Here is an 8,444-nt window from a genome sequence, read left to right as displayed (position 1 = left end):
ATATATGGTTGCATAAGCCTACTGACTGGGCAGCGTGTAACTGGAACCCGAGCCCTGTCGTGTCCTGTCCACATAAACTTGATGGATGACCGGAACCAAGATAGGGAATGAAAAGTGACTTATTGGTGTTAACCAATACTAAGAACCAATAAGAGTTAAATTTTCTCATAAATAAAAAAAATAATAAACCAATGGAATACGTTAAGACGCGAACAAGGAGGATTCATGTCCTTCTTTAAAATACAATTGAAACAATTTGAAAGCGAGGTGAAAAAAGAAATCCTGGAGTCTAGTGTGAGGAGAGCGGTACCTCAGCCCGAGGGTTGTGGCTCTGGTGTCAGCATAGCTGGAAAGTTAACAAATTTTTGTGTATATACAGTAGTAATGTTCTATGTTCCTGTCTATGTAGGAGAGTGGGCATCTGCCGGTCCCATTGTGGTGGGTGTGGTCAGGAGGGGAATAAAAAGGGCCCCAAAAATTGAGCTAGATCAACTTGTGAATTACCCAATGAAACCTATCAGAATATATTCGGCATAGTTCAAGATATCACGAATGGACAATGCCAGACATTTCCAATGGTGGGGGTGGGTGCCAGACGCAAAAAACCGGTATCCCAAAATTAAGCTAGATCAGCTTGTGAGTTAACCCGATGAAACCTACTGGAAAATATTAGGCATAGCACCAGGTATCAGGAATGGTCACCGCCAGACATTTTTATGGTGGGGCATACCTGCTAGACACCCCCAAATACCCCGCCCAAAAATATGACCTAGATCAGCTTGTGAGTTAACCCGATAAAACCTACTGGAAAATGTTCGGCATAGCACGGTACCAGGTATCATGAGTGGCCACTGCCAGACCTTTTTAGTGGTGGGGCGTACCCACCAGACACCCCCTTATACCCTTCCCCCCCCCCACACCAAAATAACATAGCCTGTGAGTTAACACGATCAAACGCATTGCAAAAAATGGGCATAGCACCAGGTATCACGCTGTTTCGTATAGACATCTAGATGTCACTGCCAGACATTTTTGAGTGTGGTGTATCTACCAGACACCCCCTTATGCCCCGCCCCTCCCAACCCCCAAAAAAGAAAAAAAAATATCAAGATTGTCTTGTGAGTTCACCTGATGAATGTTCCATGACATGACACGTTACATGTAACATGAGTGACCACAATGACAACCAAACATTTGTGGCGGAAACATATTGTTTAGCATAGTACCAGTGGTCACTGCCGAACATTTATAGTGGTGGGGTGTACCCACCAGACATCTTATTTCCCGCCACCAGAATTGACCTAGATTAGGTAATGAGTTAACCTGATGAAACTTACTGTGTAAGGTGTTCATTGTAGTCCAAGTTATTATGAATGGCTACCGTCATTCAATTCTGATGGTGGGGTGTGTCTGCCAGACACCCCTTATTCCCCGCCCCAAAAACTGACCTAGATTATCTAGTAAGTTAACGTGATGAAAGTAACTGTGAAATATTCGGCATTGTGGTGGGCAAAGTGATAGAAAACCTCTAGTCGTTTACGGCTCGACACTGATCACCTGTAAAAAGTAGTATTAAAACTGAGCACTGCATGAAGGTTTTTGGAAGCACACTTGAAACATCAAATCTAGTTTTCGTCACTCTGTGTTAAATCGAAAATTTACTTTGGCCCTCCAATTGATTTTTATGCCCACCCCTACTCTAAATAATATGAGTGGATTTTAAGGATAGAAGTGTGGGGTTAATAAGGGTGGGTGGAGAGCCATGAAATTAGGTTTAAACTGGATTGAAAACTTCAAGGCTGGGTGACTCCACCTCCTCTCCTTCCCCCATAACTACATCCCTGAATTTTCAAAATATAGGCCTATCATACAATACTATATAATCTTTTATTATTTTTAGTAGTCAATATTACAACAGTTTAACAATGAGATTCTATACAGGATTGAAAGTTTATGAATGCCCAATATTCAGTACGAGTAGATTTCCAGTGCAAATAAAAATTGTAATGGAACTGGGTTTAGTTTACAGGAGTTTGTGCTTCAAACAGGTTATCCCATTCGTAGTAGCCTTTTGATAAAGAAAGTGTTCTTTTTTAGGAAGAGTTGCCTAGGTTAAAACTCACTCGGACTATATGAAATTAATTATAACCTTGAATTGTTAATCTTAATATAAGGAATACTACAGTAACTTCACGTTTAATTTTAATTACAAGTTGAATTATACAAAATTCAAATTCACTGTCGTAAGTATATAGTTTGCCTATTTGCCTAATTTGCTTTAGAAAAATCTTAAAACTTTTTTATTACAGGAATGTTAAATTTGCCTTATTTGCTCACTTGGTAGTGCTTTAGATAAATTTTGAATTGGTGCTATGTATATTTGTTATGTACAATTATTAGTAGTGATTAAAGACCAAAGTTTGTGATGATTTACCATCCATAATCGCGCACAGTTGAATATATCGTAGCACCATTCTTTTAGGTCTCTTACATTCTTGAATACATTTTTTTAAAGTTCATAATATCCATTAAAATATCGTTAAAAAATTTTTACACTAACACGAATCTACAAAATTTTGTACGAGGACTAGTCACACTACAAAAGCAGCACACGTGAGAATTCTTTGTTAGTACAGTAAAGTGGAAGGAGCAGAGTAATATTCAGTATTTAGTTAAGTAGAACGTACCACTTCAGTGAGTACGGCTGATACATAGGTGTATGTTCACTAAATATAACGGAATAATATATATATATAAAGTGACCATGTTACCGGTACTAAAATAAGTCAATACATGACAAAAAATAAGGAATGTCTACATCTTTCACATATTTAACAAGTACTGTAAAATCCAATTTTGACTATCTTGCTGGTATCTTACAAAGAAATTAAATAAAAAAGAAAATGTGATACTCCTTGTCCCCCAAAAATTGATCTAGATTATCTAGTGAGTTAACCTGATGAAGTTACTGTAAAATGTTCGGCATTGTCCCAGGTATCATAAATGGCCACTGCCAGACATTTTTGGTTGTAGGATGTACCCGCCACACATACCCCTCCCCCTTTAATACCATTCCCCCACAATAGAGCTAGATTATCTCATGAGTTACTGTAACCCTCTAATACCCCAATACATACAGTATAGTCATTTTTCCAATATAGGGTGTAACTTTGAATTTTGAGTAAGTTAATTGCTTTATTTTTCTTACGCTGAAAGTATAGTCATATGTTCAATGAACTCAAAAAAATGTCTTCAAAAATGTTAAGGCACCTAAAAGAATGGTGCTACTATATATTCAACTGTGCACGAGTGTGGATGGTAAATCATCACAAACTTTGGTCTTTAATCAAATTAGTAATATGATACTAATTAGATAATACTAATAATTGGTACATAACAAATACTTATATAGCACCAATTCAAAATGAATCTATTAAGCACTACCAAGTGAGCAAATAAGGCAAGTTTAACATTCCTGTAATAAAAAAGTTTAGATTTTTCTAAACCAAATTAGGCAAATAGGCAAACATACTTACGACATTTAATTTGAATTTCATATAATTCAACTTGTAATTAAAATTAAACGTGAAGTTACTGTAGTATTCCTTACAATAAGATTATCAATTCAAGCTTATAATTAATTTCATATAGCCCGAGTGAGTTTTAACTTAGGCAACCTTTCCTAAAAAGGTACACTTTCTTCATCAAAAGGCTTCTACGGATGGAATAACCTGTTCGTTGAAGCACGAACTCCTAAACCCAGTACCATTACGATTTTTAATTGTAGGGAAATCTACTCTACTGAATATTGGGCATTTATAAATTTTAAATCCTGTATAGAATCTCATTGTTAAACTGTTGTAATATTGATTACTAAAAATAATAAAAGATTATATAATTACTATATAGTATTAGTACTTGAAGTTTTCCATCCAGTCTGAAGCTAATTTCATGGCTCTCCACCCACCCTTATTAAACCACACTTCCATCCTTGCAGTATAATAGACTCTTATTTAGAGTAGGGGTGGGCATAAAAATCAATCGGAGGGCCAAAGTGAATTTTCGATTTAACACAGAGGGCCGAAACCTAGATTTGATGTTTCAAGTGTGCTTCCAAAAACCTTCATGCAGTGCTTTTATGTCATTTGATTCTCAATTTTAATATTACTTTTTACAGGTGATCAGTGTCGGGCCGTAAAAGACTAGGGGTTTTCTATCACTTTGCCCACCACAATGCCGAACACTTCACAGTTACTTTCATCACGTTAACTTACTAGATAATACTAGGTAATCTAGGTTAATTTTTGGGGCGGGGAATAAGGGGGTGTCTGGCAGACACACCCCTCCATCAGAATTGTCTGGCGGTGGCCATTCATAATAACTTGGACTACGATGAAATTTTACAGTAAGTTTCATCAGGTTAACCCATTACCTAATCTAGGTCAATTCTGGTGGTGGGGAATAAGGGGATGTCTGGTGTTTACACCCCACCACTATAAATGTTCGGCAGTGGCCACTGGTACTATGCTAAACATTTTCCAATATGTTTCATCGGGTAACTCCGCCACAAATGTTTGACTGTCACTGTGGTCGCTCATGTTACATATATAACATTCTCACTAAATAATCTTGATCATTTAAAAAAATTTTTTTTCGGGGGAGGGGGGTGGTATATACGAGGATGTCTGGTAGATACACCACACTACCAAAAATGTCTGGCAGTGGCCATTCGTGATACCTGGTGCTATGCCCATATTTTGCAATGCGTTGTAGGTTTTATCGGGTTAACTCACAAGCTGATCTAGGTCAATTTTCGGGGGCAGGCTATAAGGGGGTGTCTGGCAGGTACACCCCACCATTAAAAATGTCTTGCAGTGGCCATTTCTGATACCTGGTACTATGCCGAACATTTTCTAGTAGGTTTTATCGGGTTAACTCAAAAGCTGATTTAGGTCAATTTTTTGGGCGGGGTATTTGGGGGTGTCTGGCAGGTATACCCCACCATTAAAAATGTCTGGTGGTGACCATTCCTGATACCTGGTACTATGCCCAACATTTTTCTGTACGTTTCATCAGGTTAACTCACAAGCTGATCTAGATTAATTTTGGGGTACCGGTTTTTTGCGTCTGGCACCCACCACCCACCATTGGAAATGTCTGGCATTGACCATTCATGTTATCTTGAACTATGCCGAATATATTCTGATAGGTTTCATTGGGTTAATTCACAAGTTGATCTAGCTCAATTTTTGGGGCCCTTTTTATGCCCCTCTTGACCACACCCACCACAATGGGACAGGCAGATGCCCATTTTCCTACCCAGACAGGCACATAGAACATTACTATATACACAAAAATTGGTTAACTTTCCAGCTATGCTGACACTCCTGGGCTCCTGGTCTAATGTGGCCATTCCATCAGAGTAATGTACATCTAACACTATAGCCCCCTCCCGTCGGGGAGAGCTGCCCCCCCCCCCAGTCGAGGAGAAAAAGCACAATTCGTCGGGGAGAAACAAAAATTCTATGTATTTTCTACATATTAGTTAGACTTGCCACAAGTCTCTAATTTATGGATTTTTCGTAGTATTAGCGCATTTCGGAATGCGCCACAAGCGTCAGTTTATGTTGAGAAACTTTTTTGATGAGAATTAGAAAATAATATTAAAAATTAATAATAATAATAATAATAATAATAATAATATTATTATTATTATTATTATTATTATTATTTTAATAATATTAGAATTAAGAAAATATTAAACTATTTCGAGGGAACGAAATAATATTTAAATAGTTTAATATTTTCTTTAACCATGTCTCTTTAGGGGCTCCGTAGTTTTTCGTAGAATAAAGAGGAAAGAATTTATGTCGTTTTGAGTGCGCTATTTTAATGCATTATCGGGTAATTTGATACCTTGCGTGTATCAGAAATGCGTGTTCTTTATTATTATTATTATTATTATTAATTATTATTATTATTATTATTGTTGTTGTTGTTGTTATTATTATTATTATCATTAAAGCGGTATAGAAGCTCGGCTTGAGAGTATTTCTCGAAACGTCAAATTTTTGGGCGCACCCCACCCCCACCAGTGTGAAATAGAACATTCAATTTGGCCCTCTATCGTTATGCCCCCCACCCCTGGATTAAGCAATACATCAATACATAATCTCTTTCATTGAGACGACGAGTAATATTTTTAATAATGTATGCGCTTGCATTATCATTGCACCGGTCATAGGATTAAACACCTATGGAACACAAACTCAGCTTCCCGGGGAAGAGTATTCCATAACGTTGCAGCAGCTAATCAGCGCATTTTGACATTTTAACTCTACCAGGTACCCACTTATACTCTGAGTGGAGGGAAGCAATGCAGATAAAGTCAATTGCTCTATGACACAAACAAAAATGCTCAATGATGGATTGAAACGAAACCGTTCCCACTGCGTCATACCACTTCTACACCAGGTTTCGTTTAGAAAATTGCAACTACGAAATAACATTAGAAAACACTTTCTGCAAAGACGGATTCAACGTTGATGTCACGTTTCAGAAAAATCAACTCAATGGCAGCCAAATAATAAGGTACGCCATATAATATTTTTATTATATACCTCCACACCATTGCCTTAGGAAATCATCTATACCTGAAATCAACAAAAGATGTTAATTTTAAATTTCTTTTAGTTATACTGATGTATAATATATTATAGGAAACGAATACCATGTATAGACTTCAGAAACACTTTATTGGAGAAAACCAATATTTCGACCTATCCTCAGGTCTTTATCAAGGTACATTATTGGGGCAAATATTGCAGTTAGTTAAGTAAATAACATTAGAAGAATCGCAGTTGAAAGTGTCCGTTCTCACTAACACCGCTAGGAAAGATTTCTCCATACTTCAACAGAACGAATCCACTAACACCTTATTGGACTGTCTTCCTCTCCTTGCCAATCGCTAACCCAGCAACCTTAAATCTCTTCTTTCTTCTTTTAATATTAATGATAACCTTAACCACTGTAACCTTAAATGTAATAAACCTCGTTGTATGTTATGCACTTCACTCATTACTGACAGCAACATTGAAATTCCTAATAGCAAACATACCATTCATCAACCTCCTTTCAACTACGTTTCTTCTAATGTTATTTACTTAATTACCTGCAATATTTGCCCCACTGTTCATTATATAGGCGAGACCAGCACTAAATTTCGTACTAGAATTAATAACCACAAGTCCTCCATCCGCAAAAATCTCCCCGGATTCCCTGTTGCTGAGCATTTCAATGCCCCTAACCATAGTATCAACGCCGGTAATTTCAAGTCTCATTCAGACAGAAAAATTAATGAACTCAAATATATTCTCAAATACAAAACTCACCTCTTTGGCCTCAACAGAGATCTCGGGATCATTAGTGATTACACATTCAGCCACCACTAACATCATTGTATCACCGTTTATTATATTATTACATTATTTTACACATGCTGTTTATTTTTGTCATTTCCCGGTTTCTGTTTGATTTTCATTGTTATTATTTGGTTTTTGCTTTTGATCACTCATTCCTATTTGCGATTTTGACCTAGACATATTTTTATTCTTTTTTTTTTTATTCATTCGTGTATTTTTATATCAACGGGTTTTATTATAACGTGTTGTTTACTTATTTCCTACCGTACCTTCTTGATGTAGCTATGCTACACTCATTTTTATTATACTTTTTCATAACATTGATTCATTTTGACTATTTTATTTATTTACCTCGCTCTTAACATTATATATTTATTATTTTACATACTTGCGTCCATTGTGGCCTAAAAGTTTTGCTATGTTTCTCTATTTCCTGTTTTTATTTGGAATTTTGGTCAATATACTATAGTCTGTTTATTATACTGTCGGCATAATGTGGGAACGACTATTAATCTCCGTTCTCATTACAAACTGTTTCTTACTATCAATGTATAGGCCTACCCGATTTTAATTACTCTCATTATAATCCGCATTGTTATTCTTTAACTCCTCACACTACAGTGGTTATTTGTGTCCACTTTTTGCTAGTTTTTTCATGTACCTTGATAAAGACCTGAGGATAGGTCGAAATATTGGTTTTCTCCAATAAAGTGTTTCTGAAGTCTATACATGGTATTCGTTTCCTATATTCTTTTGTTATCATACCGAAACACACGTGGAACCTCACTATTTTGTATATATATAGTTATATATATATATATATATATATATGTATGTATATATATATATCAAGGTATCTTTATTTCAGAAAATCAAAATCAAAATATCATCGCAGCACAAAGCTGAATTGAGATAAAATGTACAAATAGTCGTCAAAGTATAAAAAATAGACTTAAAATTACAGGACAAACACAAATTTACACCACAGAATCCAAAAATCACACACAAACAAGCAAATTAAAC

The 8,444-nt window shown here is 36.1% G+C and overlaps 1 long non-coding RNA gene across 1 annotated transcript in view; it reads left to right on the top strand.

The window, feature by feature from the left end:
* Positions 1 to 6,350: 6,350 nt before the first annotated feature.
* Positions 6,351 to 8,444, top strand: part of LOC117103420 — an 18,494-nt gene continuing 16,400 nt past the window's right edge. The window contains exon 1 of the long non-coding RNA XR_004444590.1: positions 6,351 to 6,591. This is a non-coding gene — a long non-coding RNA (uncharacterized LOC117103420). The remainder of the gene's footprint in view (positions 6,592 to 8,444) is intronic.

This window comes from Anneissia japonica, unplaced genomic scaffold (assembly GCF_011630105.1).
Source record: "Anneissia japonica isolate Jap-2015-1 unplaced genomic scaffold, ASM1163010v1 scaffold2473_len53019_cov129, whole genome shotgun sequence".
NCBI classification, from domain to species: Eukaryota; Metazoa; Echinodermata; class Crinoidea; order Comatulida; family Comatulidae; genus Anneissia; species Anneissia japonica.
Note: the sequence above shows the minus strand (reverse complement) of the source record. Positions and strands in the feature narration are given on the sequence as shown.